The sequence below is a fragment of the Moschus berezovskii genome, chromosome 17 (assembly GCF_049115385.1).
Source record: "Moschus berezovskii isolate FMDL1 chromosome 17, NW_MosBer_1.0, whole genome shotgun sequence".
NCBI lineage: Eukaryota > Metazoa > Chordata > Mammalia > Artiodactyla > Moschidae > Moschus > Moschus berezovskii.
This window is the reverse complement of record NC_142476.1, coordinates 38,211,489-38,225,350: the sequence shown is the minus strand read 5'-3', so window position 1 is coordinate 38,225,350 and position 13,862 is coordinate 38,211,489. Positions and strand designations below refer to the sequence as shown.

Here is a 13,862-nt window from a genome sequence, read left to right as displayed (position 1 = left end):
AGAAGGCCTCACTGAGAAAGCAGAAGGTGAGGGGCTGAGAGTCAACAAGGGATGGAGGAGAAGCATCCTGAGGAGTAAGACTGCACACAGCAGACAAAAGAGGCCAAGTGCAGGACACAATGGTACAGAGCGGAGTGGGGAACAGAAGACAGATTTAAGCATAAGCTGTGCAAGGGAAGCACTCTTCACCAGAATGGCTACAGCGTTTCCATCCAGAGATGGAAAGCCACTGGGAGGCTTTCAGTGGCAGAAGTGACCTAGCGTGACTTAGATTTAAAAGGAGACTGTTAGGGATAGGGTGGAAGCAAGCAGACCTCTTAGGAGGCGAATGTCCCCATCTAGGCAAGAGACGATGGGGCCTTGGCCCATGTAGCAGAGATGTGAGAAGTCAGTGGATCCTGATCTAATAGAGTCCCCGGGATTTGCTGCCAGATTTGATGCTATGTATGAAAAAAAAAAGAGGAAGTCAAAGATGACACCAGGGTTTTCATCCTAAGGACATGGAAGGATAGAGCAGCCATTTTCTGAGAAGCTACCTCCTTCTTTCCATCTGCTTTTCACTTATCTTCCCTCTATATTTAATACATTTTCCCTCCCTTTTCCTCCCCTTTCATAGTTGCCAGCTCACAGGCACAAACCAAACAACTCAGATACTGTGACATCTAAAAATGAACAGCTAAAATATTAAAATACTTAAAACATCTTACTCTTTCATTTATTTCAATGAATCTCAACTTGTTAATAAAAAACTTGTAATTCAGATTGTTACATGAGTTAATAATAATCTGACTTTCTACACTGTCTGTTCCCTCTCTGTCCAAATTAGACGGCATTCATCTTTTCTTCCGGAGAAGGCAATGGCACCCCACTCCAGTACTCTTGCCTGGAAAATCCCATGGACAGAGGAGCCCAGTGGGCTGCAGTCCATGGGGTTGCTAAGAGTCGGACCTGACTGAGCGGCTTCACTTTCACTTTTCACTTTCATGCATTGGAGAAGGAAATGGCAACCCACTCCAGTGTTCTTGCCTGGAGAATCCAAGGGACGGAGGAGCCTGGTGGGCTGCCGTCTCTGGGGTCACAGAGTCGGACACGACTAAAGCAGCTTAGCAGCAGCAGCAGCATCCTTTCTTCAGGCTTCCCTGGTGGCTCAATGGTAAAGAACCAGCCTGCCAATGTAGGAGATGCAGGTTCGATCCCTGGTTCGGGAAGATCCCCTGGAGAAGGAAATGGCAACCCACTCCAGTATTCTTGCCTGGGAAATCCCATGAACAGAGGGGCCTGGTGGGCTACAGTTCATGGGGTCGCAAAGAGTCAGACACAACTTAGCAACTAAATAGAAGCAACAATATCATTTCTTTCCAAAAACTGCTGCTGCTGCTGCTGCTGCTAAGTCACTTCAGTCGTGCCCGACTCTGTGCGACCCCATAGACAGCAGCCGACCAGGCTCCACCGTCCCTGGGATTCTCCAGGCAAGAACACTGGAGTGGGTTGCCATTTCCTTCTCCGTTCCAAAAACTAGAAGGACCTTAACATCTTTAAGGGTTCACTATTTACTCTTGATGCTGTATGCTTGGACCCTCCTCTCTATCACTTCTAATCCTAATTGCTAAAAACAAGACCCTCTTTTTTTTTTCTTTCTCTCTCTTGACTCACATTATCAGATTATATATCTAAAATATTTTACGATAATCAAAAACATCACAAATCTAACACTAACTTCTCAAATGATATTTTAAATTAGAATATTAAACTATACTAAAAACAAGAGATGTTACAAGAAAAGAACTAAGATTTTGGCAGTGTCTCAACACAGGCCCACTGCATTTTGAGCGGAATATTCACTCCAGCACAGGACTGTCCCTTTCATTAAGGCCACTTAGCTCTGCACTGCGAAATCAATGCCAGCAGCTGCCTCTGAGCATTTTGTCAACCAAAACTACCCACACACACATCCTCAGGTCCCCTTCTGGTAGAGAACCTCTGAACTGTAGTAATCATGTACTAGCTGCACTATGATAATACATTTTAAAGCAACTATAGATTCTAAACTCTGTTATTGGAATATCTTCCCTAAGATTCCTCCAGGATTGTAAAACCCCTGTGGAAGTGCATGGCAGTTCTACAAAACTTTTACATTCAGTGTTGACTTTAACAGCACTGATTTATATACCCACTTTTCTAACACAGTTATCTCCGGGTCTGTGTTTTATCAAACATGGTAACTTGAAGTATCAATCATACCAGTGTAGCGGCCGAGAGGAATCCTTCCACACCTATCACTGAAACTGAGGAATTCTATCAAACTTTAAATAAAATGCTTAATAATTAAGTGCCTCCAATTTTCCAGTAGTAAATAATGAAAAACTTAAAATCCCAGACTTTTCTGACCATAGACTCTTAGCTTCTTGTTTGGATTTCTATGCCTGACCAAACCTTCTTTAAAATGTCTACATTTCCTTCCATTCCACCTGCTGATGTTTTTCAGATAAATTACACTAGACAGATTCACAAATTTAGAGCATGTGAATTTCTATCACCAAATATACTTCACTAACAACATATGCTCTTAGAAAACTAAAAGCTTGATCTTGATTTTACTGATCGAAGTTTTTAATAACATCCACGTACTTAACTTTTCAAGATACTGCTTTCAAATTCTAGGACAAATTATCTGTACAAATATTTAAATATCATAAAGATGATTTAACTATACATGATCAGTATGAACAGAAAAGAGAATAAAGTGTATGTATAAATAGCCACACTCTTTTTTAGATTTCCTTCCATTTAGGTCTCCACAGGGCACTGAGTAGAGTTCTGTGTGTTCCCAACATATTTTTAAAAATCTCACTTCTTATTTAATTGCTTAAGACTTTATTAATTTATCTTGCTTGTTATTAGCTTCCCCAGACTTTATTAATTTATCTCATTTGTTATCAGTTTCCGATGGCCCTCAGTTTCTAATTAGTTGCATGTCAATATCATTTATGATTTTTAGATACAAACATCTAACAGAATGTGTTCCAATAAAAACACAAGTGGTAAGAAGTGGATTAAAGAATTTGAAGGCACGTAGTATTTCTGACGGAGAAGGCAATGGCAAGTCACTCCAGTACTCTTGCCTAGAAAATCCCATGGATGGAGGAGCCTGGTAGGCTGCAGTCCATGGGGTCGCTAAGGGTCGGACACGACTGAGCGACTTCACTTTCACTCTTCACTTTCACACATTGGAGAAGGAAATGGCAACCCACTCCAGTGTTCTTGCCTGGAGAATCCCAGGGACAGGGGAGCCTGGTGGGCTTCCGTCTATGGGGTCGCACAGAGTCGGACACGACTGAAGTGACTCAGCAGCAGCAGCAGCAGCAGATCAGTATGAATACAGCAACAGTAAAATAATTAGGAGGGTCTTTATTCAAATACTGGTCCCTTAGAAGATCAAGACAATATGAACAACTATTAAGCTGCTGTCATCTGACACAGCAGCCAGAGACCAGAAAATCTAAAAATATGCAGGAAACCCCATAGAAACAGGCAGTTCCAGGGTCAGACCATCCCTGCAGGCCCAGCCATACTTCTATCACCTCATCTGAGATAAGGCAGATCAAACAAAAGACAGACACAGACTAACATTAATGCAATACATATAACACATCGAACTGTTGTATCTGTCCTTTGTAGACTTGTGAAGCGTACAAAACAATATGAAAAGCCTTTAAAGAAAAAGCAATAGCAGATTCTTTAAGATTAGTCTAAGTCTGAGCGGAAGGGCAAAGAATTAGGAATATAAATATTTGATTTGCACATTCACTATATGCATGCTAAGTCACTTCAGTTGTGTCCGACTCTTTGAAACCCCACTTTGTAGCCTGCCAGGTTCCTCTGCCAATGGGATTCTCCAGGCAAGAATACTGAAGTGGGTTGTCATGCCCTCCTCCAGGGGACGTTCCCTACACAGGGATCAAAACGGTGTCTCATGTCTCCTACACTGCAGGCGGGTTCTTTACCACTAACACCACCTGGGAAGCCCACCTGTAAGTTACTGATATTCAGTTCAGTTCAGTCACTCAGTCCTGTCCAACTCTCTGCAACCCATGGACTGCAGCATACCGGGCATCACCAACTCCTGGAACATGCTCAAACTCATGTCCATCAAGTCAGCAATGCCATCCAACCGTCTCATTCTCTGTCGTCCCCTTCTCCTCCTGCCTTCAACCTTTCCCAGAATCGGGGTCTTTTCTTTTAACTCAATTTAGTTTGGGGGGCTATTTGGAAAATAAATTATTCACTTAGAGGCCACTAATCTGCAAGGAGATCAATCCTGGGTGTTCACTGGAAGGACTGATGCTAAAGCTGAAACTCCAATACTTTGGCCACCTCATCCAACGAGTTGACTCACTGGAAAAGACTCTGATGGTGGGAGGGATTGGGGGCGGGAGGAGAAGGGGACGACAGAGAATGAGATAGCTGGATGGCATCACCGACTCGATGGACATGAGTTTGAGTGAACTCCGGAATTTGGTGATGGACAGGGAGGCCTGGCGTGCTGTGATTCATGGGGTCGCAAAGAGTCGGACACGACTGAGCAACTGAACTGAACTGATACACCTGTCACTATAATATGCTGAACATGTAATTTACTACATCAAAACTTTTAGGTTTTGTTTTGGGTTTCTACAAAAATTCTACAAATGCTTTCTAGCCAGTCTCTGCTGTCTGATGAGAACTATGCACAGATTCAAGATCATTATTTCAATTTCTATCTCTCTGCTAACAATTATAATTAACCAACTGTTGACTACACATTCTCCATATATTCTGCAAAACAGAATTAAACTCAAAGAATTTCCTATAAAATGATGCTTTTGTAACATTTTCCCATGTTAATTGTATAAAAACTTTAAATCATTATATAAGAAAAATTAAGCTGATTCTTTTCTCACACTCAAATCCCAAGCTTCCAACTCAAACAGACTTTCTACAAGGAGCTGCCCCATGACAGCTCACTTCACAATTCCCCAAATAAAATGAACTCTCAATTAACCCCTTTGAGTTACTATTCTTCCACTGGAGTTTCCAATGCAGATGTAACTGATGTGATTAAACATTAAAAATTGAGGGACTTTCAGGAACCCTGCAAAATACTTGTGAATTTTCTGTAAAGGGGACAAAAGCTTCAGTACTGTGAGGGACTGGTCTTGCCATTCAAGTATGCATCTTTTCAAACCTGAGTGTCAATATAGTCATCTTACAAGTGGCTGCTCAGAGGCTTTCTGGTAAAGTATATAGGAAAACTCACCCTCCACAAACTACACATAAATGACAAGGAGACTTCTGAAACTCGTAAGTGAACAACCTATAGCAAAATTACTAGTTACACCAGGTAACAGTAACAACTATATCTTGCTAAGATGCCAGGGTAAACAATCAATGCATTTCTTGAGATTTTCTCCCAAGAGTTTATTATTATTTTGGTAGGGAGTGACTCATCTACTTTAAATGAAACTTGAAGTTTGGAGTCTATCCTCTAAATATGTAACTATTTCTAGTCTCAACAGCATTACCTACTGTTTGCAGGGGCTTCCCTGGTGGCTCAGTGGTAAAGAATCTGCTTGCCAATGCAGGAGACCTGGGTTTGATCCCTGGGTTGGGAAGATTCCCTGAATGAAGGAAATGGCAACCCACTCCAGTATTCTTGCCTAAGAAATCCCATGGACAGAGGAGCCTGGCAGGCTATAGTTCATGGGGTCGCAAAAGAGTTGGACATGACTTAGCAACTAAACAACAACAAAAACTGTTTGCAGAGTGATGTTTGTGTACTGCTCTGCAATTTAAGAAGCTCTTATACATATATGAATTTTTATTGTTTAAAGGAAAGTATGTTTCCTCAACTCCACGACTCAGTAACTGAACAACACATTTTCTCAAAATAAATAATTAGTGGTTCTTGTTTCAAGGTAAAGAGGAATGCCTCCCCCTACCTGGGGCCTCAATGTACGATGAAGGACCACCTCTTGGTGCCACCGGCTGGTGTAAGCCAGACAGTGCCCCTGAAGCCAGGGTCTGCGCCGAGCTCCGCAGTTCTGTCCCACCATAGATGGGACAATTCTTGGGACATCTGTTGTTGTTCAGTCGCTCAGTCGTGTCCGACTCTCTGTGATCCCATGGACGCCAGCACGCCAGGCTTCCCTGTCCTTCACCATCCCCCGGAGTTTGTTCAAATCATGTCCACTGAGTTAGTAATGCCATCCAACCATCTTGTCCTCTGTCGTCCCCTTCTCCTCCTGCCTTCAATCTTTCCCAGCATAAGGGGTGGTGTCTGAGTTCCAGGTTAAAAGTAAACTTGACCTGTAGGAAATCTTCCTCGAAGATAGTGAAGGAGAAATCAGTCTCCTCCCAGTCCCCTCCTGACACAAGTCCTAAGGATCTTTAGAGAAAGATGGAAACAGGGATTTTCTTAAAAACAGAGCCAGTGAACGCATGTGGGCAGGAGGAGCCCAGGGAAACAGCCCGCTTCCAGGCTGCCCATCAGGAGGGCAGCTTTGCCCTGGGGTGGGTAACACGCCCCAGAAAAGTTTGAGAACTGCCACAAACCAAGTGAGGCCTAACAGTGTAGGAAGGTTAAAGTGACAGGTTAGCGTGAGGAGGCAGGAGAGGAAAGGGCAGCCAGAAAGACTGGGGCCAGGCAAGCCAGCTAAGAATCTGGAATGACAAGCAATAAACCTTTGAAACCCTGATGATAGCAGAAAAGAACCAAAAAATGTGACTAACGCTGCAGAGGAAGAATGAACAGAATGTGTTTTCTAACCTAACAGGAGGTAAAAAGAGATGGTGAAGATGAGTTCAACAAAATCTGGAATGTGACTGACAAGAAGAATGAATGTATTTTAAAGACAGATAAGCCAGAAGTACAGGCAGTATTTAAGTGGAAGGTGGTGAGTTCCATTTTAGAGACTCTGAGAAGAGGGGCCAGACATCCTCGGAAACGGGAAAAAAGTCCCAGCACAGATTGTCTTCAAGGAGGGCGACTGAGATCTAGAAGTCTTCAGCCACAAGGGGGTGCCTATGGACAGAGGAAAGTGTGTTAGTCGCATGGACTATTGCCAGTCAGGCTCCTCTGTCCATAGAATTCTCCAGGCAGGAATACTGGAGTGGGTAGCCATTTCCTTCTCCAGAGGATCTTCCAGGGATTGAACCCAGGTCTCCTTCATTGCAGGCAGATTCTTTACCTTCTGAGCCACCAGGGGAAGACCCAGAGACAGAGGAAATTCCAAGGGAAAAAATACCCAGCAAGAGTGTAGAAGACAAAGGACTGGGCTGTGTGAAAGGCATGGAAGAAAGCAGGAAGAAAGTTTCCCCTTTCACCATGTTCAGTAGAGGGAGGATGGGACAAGCAAAAAAACTTTAGGACTCAGAAACAACTTGGAAGGATTTCTCTTCCAAGAAATCCTTGTGCCACATTAGCCTTCAATGGGCTTCCCTGGTGGCTTAGTGGTAAAGAATCCGCATGCCAATGCAGGAGATGTGGGCTGAATCCCTGGGTGGGGAATGCTCCCCGGACAATGAAATGGCAACCGGCTCCAGGGTTCTTGCCTGGGAAATGCCCTGGACAGAGGGGCCTGGCAAGCTACAGTCCACAGGATGCAAGAGTCAGACATGACTTAGCGACTAAAGAACAACATCCCTCAATACCTATTAAAAAAAAAAAAACTAAGCAAAATGCTAGTATTGTTTTTGAAAACCTAAAGAATCTCAAACTGCTTGCTCACATATTCATCTGTTCATCTTAAAAGATCTCAATAAAAGATAGAGGTAATCACTGTACTCACTTTTCAAATACAAAGACGGGAGAGAAGATAACTGTCCTACCCCTCCCACTGCCGGAAATATTGCCGTCCCTGAACATACCTGGGATATAGTTCATTCTGTATATCGAGGCAGCACTCTATTATCAGAGAACTGCACTAACACAATATTCATCTCCCAAAACAAGGGAACTGAGCTGCTCAACAACCTCTAACAAGAGGTAACAGAGCTTCACACATCTATCCTAAGAGTCCTTCCTTTTTAAAATTCCTTCTTTTAGGTATACTTTAATATTAGGCCTTTCAGGATGATGGCAAAGTCCCTAAAATAAGTCTCTTGGAACAGGAAACATTTAGGATCTAGTTTTCATACTGATCCTCCAACGTATGCTTAATTTACATGGTCTTAAAAAGGCCTTATGAAATGCGCAGCATTCATAGTTGTATATAATAAGGGCTGATGAATCTCACAACTCTTTTCAAATACTGATGGCATCATTTAAATTACTTGACAATACCACAGAATTTTCCCACCAGAATTTAACGTAGTCTCAGTGGAACTACATATAAGCACATGTAAAATCTGTAGGTTTTACCAATTTCCAGACAGGCTGCCCATTGTAATCAAACTAACAGTTTCATTTTGCTTTCCATATTTCAGGCAAGCTATGCCAAGAAATAATTTAGCTCTTTCAAAGCAAAGCCTATCATATGATTTATTGCAAGAGGTACAAAATATTCTTTTCACCGAAATGGCTGGCAAATACATAAGTATTCAGTTGCATGTTCCAAAGGACTAATAAATGAAAACAGAGTAGATGACATGAACCAAGAATCTAAGAAAAAATATTATACGGTACTGAGAAAAATATTATAAGCATATTTCACTCCAAATGAACCAGATTTATTACATACAATAACTCTAATTCATGCTTCAGGGAAGTGGAGGTGGGGAAAGAAAGGCATTCTCTTTAAGAAAGAATAGTTAAGTGACACAAGCATTCATTCCAGTGAATGAATGTGATTCTGTACATTCAGATAGTCTGTCATTCAGAAAACAACTCCATTACCAAATGTGGTTCAAGAGCACCTCTCTTTTTTTATCAGTGAGTTCTGACATTTATTATTATTACTATTATTACAACTTATTAAAGATTACTGATGCTACAATAAAAATTCAATCTATACTATCTATTCTTTTAAAGAATTCAAATAAACACTTGACAATTTGTAATTTTCCCTCCAGGGGAAGGTATAGGTTTGTCACAAATATTAATAACCTATGTTTAAGCTATAAAGTAATGAAGTTAGCTAAACACTGCAAAAGTAAACTTTATTTCTTCAGGACAAATTTTTCACTTTCATAAAGTTCATAAGTTCATATGAACTTCATAAAGTTCACAGTTCATAACCCTGAATTGTGTTTTTTTTTTCCTTAAAAAGGAAATTTTAGAAAAATTAGTTAGGCTTCTTCCTGCAATTTTCAAGGGGCTGCTCCACTAAGTTCCATTTTCTAGACAAAAAGACCACTGTTTTTGTGCTATTCAGTATAATAGACCACAAGCTTAAATTATTCACCATGTTTCAATTCTATGAAAATTTAAAGTTCATAATAATTTAATCTACATACTGGGAATGCTGATCCTATATCAAGAAAACTTCTCCACAGTTTCCATGTTACCTCAAGTTCCTTTATCTCTTGCCGTGAAAGGGGCACTAAAGCAAAACTGCCAAAAGTGACCATTCAACAAAGTCATAAAATTGGGAGTGCCCTAGTGGTGCAATGATTAAGACTGCATTGCCAACGTAGGAGGCATGGGTTCAATCCCTCATGGAGGAACAAAGAGCCTACATGCCATGCAGCACGGCCAAAAGATTAAAAAAAAAAATTAAATGGACAAAGTCATAAAACCAAACTCAGGAAAAGAACTTCTACCTGTAGCAAGCCTGTTCCCTGGCTTCAAGGGGAACTTCACATAAACCATGTGGCATATATTCTTACAGTTCTTTGACTAAAGAGATTCCATAAACTGCTTCTATGATTCAACCATCCAGTGAGACGGGTCCTCCTTTAAAGCAGTGGTTAAAAACTGGGGTGATTTTGCCCTAAAGGGACATCTTGCAATGTCTGGAGGGTTTACAGATTGTCACAACTTGGAGGGGGGTGCCACTGGCATCTGGTGGGCAAAGGTCAGGGACACTGCCAAAGGTACAGGACAGCTCCCACCGACAAATGATCCCGCCCCACAACCACGTTGAGGTTAAGAAACCTTGTTCCAATCGGATCTAAGTACTACTTTAGTCACCCTATGAAGATGACTTTATCGGCTATAGATAAGCATCTAATTTCAAAAGGAGAGGGCCAGAAGAGTATCCCAGACCTCTAAGCAAACACTCGGAGGAGCGAAGGCACAGCTGATGAGCTCCAGGCAAACTGCACAGCCCTGGACAGATGTCAGCAGGATCAGCAGTCACCACTGTCGGGTAACGTCCCCATCACCTGGAAACTCCCTAGATCTACATGTTGCCACACAAGCTTGACAATCTCCCCCCACTGTCCACCTACTCCCTCTCTGCTCCCTACTACGGAGTTTTCTAACACAGCCCACGGGCTTTTTCTTCTTCTGCACGAGGATTAAAAATAGCATGAAAAGCAAGTCAGAAGACATGAAAATAGTAAATAACCTAAGGTGCTTTCCATCCTGGAAAGTCTATGATTTAACAGGGCTTAAAAGGTTTGTAAATCAGATCTGGAACTTGAAAAGAGATGGGCAGCTTAAAGAAACAGTCCCATGAATAAACAAATATCTAAGGTAAAATAATCATCAAAAGAATATTCGCGCAGATATGTCTGTAACTGCACACACCCAGCTGAGGGAGAATAAAACGGAGCTAAAATGGAGCGCTATTTCTTCAAACTGCACTGGCAGGAAAAATGAGTCTTTAGAGGCTAAAAAACAGAATTTACATTTTTCACGTATCTTAAAAAGATGACAGGGCTTGAAAATCCACAATAGAAAAAACTTTTAAACAAATTTTAACAAAAAGAAAATCTCAAGCTGTTGAAACCTTACTGATGAATATGGAATTGATAAATAAATAATGGCCCACCCTATACAATATGGCCATTAAAAATCGCATTGAAGATTTAGTGGCATGGATATATGCTCACAGTATCATAAAGGAAGAGAGATTACAAACAATATATAGCATATGATATCTATCCTGTACAAAGTGCAAACATACAGAAGTGAATAAATATAAACAAGAAAAGAAAATACACACACGCACACCAAGAGACAGTAAGGAGGAGGTCTGCCAAAATGTTCACAGTGGTTATCTGAGCGGGAAGGGAATGGTCTATTTCTATTCCTTCTTTGTGTTTTTCTCCATTTTAAAACACTCCTAGAGTGAGAATCTTTTGTTCCATTTTGTACTTACAAAACTAACACGTTATTACATATTTACGCCCAATTGTTTCAGGAACTGTCCACAAAACAAGAAAAAATAAATGTGAACCTGCCGACTTTTCAATGAAAAAAACCGTCTTCAGAATCAACAAAAACGAACCTCTATTGAGCGCTTTGATTATGCACTTGGTGATTTTCTAAGCACTTCAAATATATTAACTTATTTAAACCAAACCAAAAAAGATGTGTAAAAAGAGCCCTGGAATACTAGAAGCTGTGAAGAAACGTCAGTCCCACTATGAATTTCAATCTCAGTTTCCAATGCTTGAATTGAGGGAGCTGGACTATCTTTAAAGATCCTCTCAAGGCTATACTGAGATTCTATGTGTAAACAATGTGGGCAAATGAGTGTTCGTAAGGAAGCCTACAGGAGAATGAAAGGGCAGTTGCATGCCACCTCAAAAACAAGACCCTACTAAAAAGGAACATACAATATATCTCTCAGTTCCTCCTCCTTAATATCTGTACAGCACATTTCATAACATGTTTAAGAAAAATGTTTAAAGGCCTACATTTCCCCAACATACTTGCATGCAACTGATCAAATCGAGATGAAGTCTGTCTGGCATCTTAAGAGAACCACTGAAAGGGTCTGTTTGTTGTTAAAAGACTGTGACTGCTTTTAACAATAAACCCGTAGTAAACAAAAACTTTAATATTTTAATCGCCTTCTGGGTAGGGCCATTTTAGTGTCTCATCAGAGGGATTTAAAAGACTTAACTGGGATTCACCAAAACGCGTTCTGAAATAAAACCAGAACCCCAACACAAGGCTCAATGGAAGATGAGGGGCCGGCATGCGTGTCCTCTCTCTGGGGAAATTACAGCTGCGTAGTGGAGGTACTGTGGACTCCCCGGGTTGACGTGGGATTGTTCCCGAAGCTCGTGTCTGGACACATGGTGGCCAGGCGTTCACGCGTGGGTCGGGAGCCACCACGGAGGTGAGGGGAAAGACGGTGACCTGCTTGGTCTACTTCGTGTCTCTCTTGCCACCATCAAAAATAGGTTCGTGGGCATCTTTGGTAACAAAACGCGTAAGAGAGAAATGCGCTGTTAAACACAAAAACACCGGTGGGTCTGTGATGGGATTATCGAGGGAGACCGTTTCCGAGCTTAAACTACACTTTGTGGATTTAGTAAACACACAAAGACGCGAAACACTGAACAAATTCAGAATGCAAGTGTGAGAGACACGTTCGGTTGGAACACAAAAAAAAAAACAAGAGCAAGACCACTTGGAATTGGAACGGCTCTGGGACCGGTGGGCACCCTCGCGGGCCCGGGACCGGGATCCCGCCGGAGTCGCCGCCGCCCGCCCGGCGCCGCCGCCCGGCAGCCCACGCTCCGTCCTCCCCGCGGGGCGCGCGGCTAACCAACGGCGACAAAGCGGACCCCGCAACTTCCCCGCGCCGGGGTCCAAGGCCGGGCCCGGGGGCTCGGCGCGGGAGGGACGGACCCCGGCCGCCCGCGGGCCGCGCCTCGTTGCGGGGGGCCCCGCGAGCGCGGGACGCTGAGACCGCGGAGGGGGCGCGCCCGCCGGCCCGCCCGGCCCGGCGCGCCCGGATCCCCGGCGTGTCGCTCCCGCCGCCCCGCTCCTCGCGGGCAGGGACTGGAGTCCCGGCGCGGAGCCCGCCGCCGTCCCGGAAGCCACCCGCCCGGGCTGCCTCTCACCTGGCCGCGCCCGCCGCGCCCCGCGCCTCAGAGCGCCGAGAGCCGCCGCCCGAACCGCCGCCACCGCTCCGCCCGCCCCGGCGCCCGCGGCCGCGCCGCCGCCATCTTGGCTCCGGTCGGAAGTGACGTCGGGCGGCGCCGGCCGCGCGACCTCCGGGACCCGCGCCGCCCGTGCCGTCGCCGAGGGCCGCGACCCCCGACTGCGCAGACCCCCGACGCGCCTCCGCCGCAGGACCCCGAACCCGGCCTCAGACTCCCGGAGGGCCCTGACCCGGGCCGCCCTGGCTCCGAGGTGTGTTCGCCCGGGAGCCGCGACCTCGGTTCTCGCTGGCACGACGACCGGGACTGCACTCGTCCCGACACGCGGCCGTCTTCACAGGGACCCCGAGGACCCCGGCGGCCATGCCCGGGCTTGCCACCACCAGTCTGCCTGCACCAAAGGCTTGGGATTCTGCGCAAATGAAGGTTACTACGAGAACCTGGAGGGAAAAAGAAAATGGCTTTATCACTAAGTCCCTGTCAAATGAGGAAACATAGACGCCTTTCTTCACTCCGCTCTAAAGGATCAGTCTAGCCTACCCCCAAAAGATCCAGCTCCAAGGGGAGGGTGCAGCTGGGTTTATTTGTTCCTTCGTTACAAAAGAGTATTTCTTGCCTGCTGGCCATGTAGCTAGCAGTGTGCTACGTCCTGGGAGTAATGCACAGAACATGACATTGGCCTTGTCCTGTGGAACTTAACAGTTTACAAGTGAGGAAGTACACAGCCTGGATGATGATGAATGAATGCTGTCATGGAGATGAGCCTACTTGAGTCGGAGATGTCTGTTATAGACTTTCGAGGAGCGAAGTCTAGCAGGAAGTCGTCGGCGAGGAGTCCGAAGTAGGGGGGAAAGCTGCAGTTTGAAGATGAGACAGAAAGT

General features: G+C 44.2%; 1 protein-coding gene across 8 annotated transcripts in view; it reads right to left on the bottom strand.

The window, feature by feature from the left end:
* Window positions 1–13,053, bottom strand: part of PRDM2 (PR/SET domain 2) — a 133,651-nt gene extending 120,598 nt beyond the window's left edge. For 6 of the 8 annotated variants that reach the window (XM_088845333.1, XM_055419245.2, XM_088845330.1 and 3 more), the window contains exon 1: window positions 12,943–13,052. The gene's annotated coding sequence lies outside the window, so the exon portion shown is untranslated. Of the gene's footprint in view, window positions 1–5,978; window positions 7,061–12,942 lie in introns of those variants that run through there. The other 2 variants (XM_088845334.1, XM_088845331.1) reach the window with 2 other exon arrangements.
* Between the last annotated feature and the right edge of the window lie 809 nt (window positions 13,054–13,862).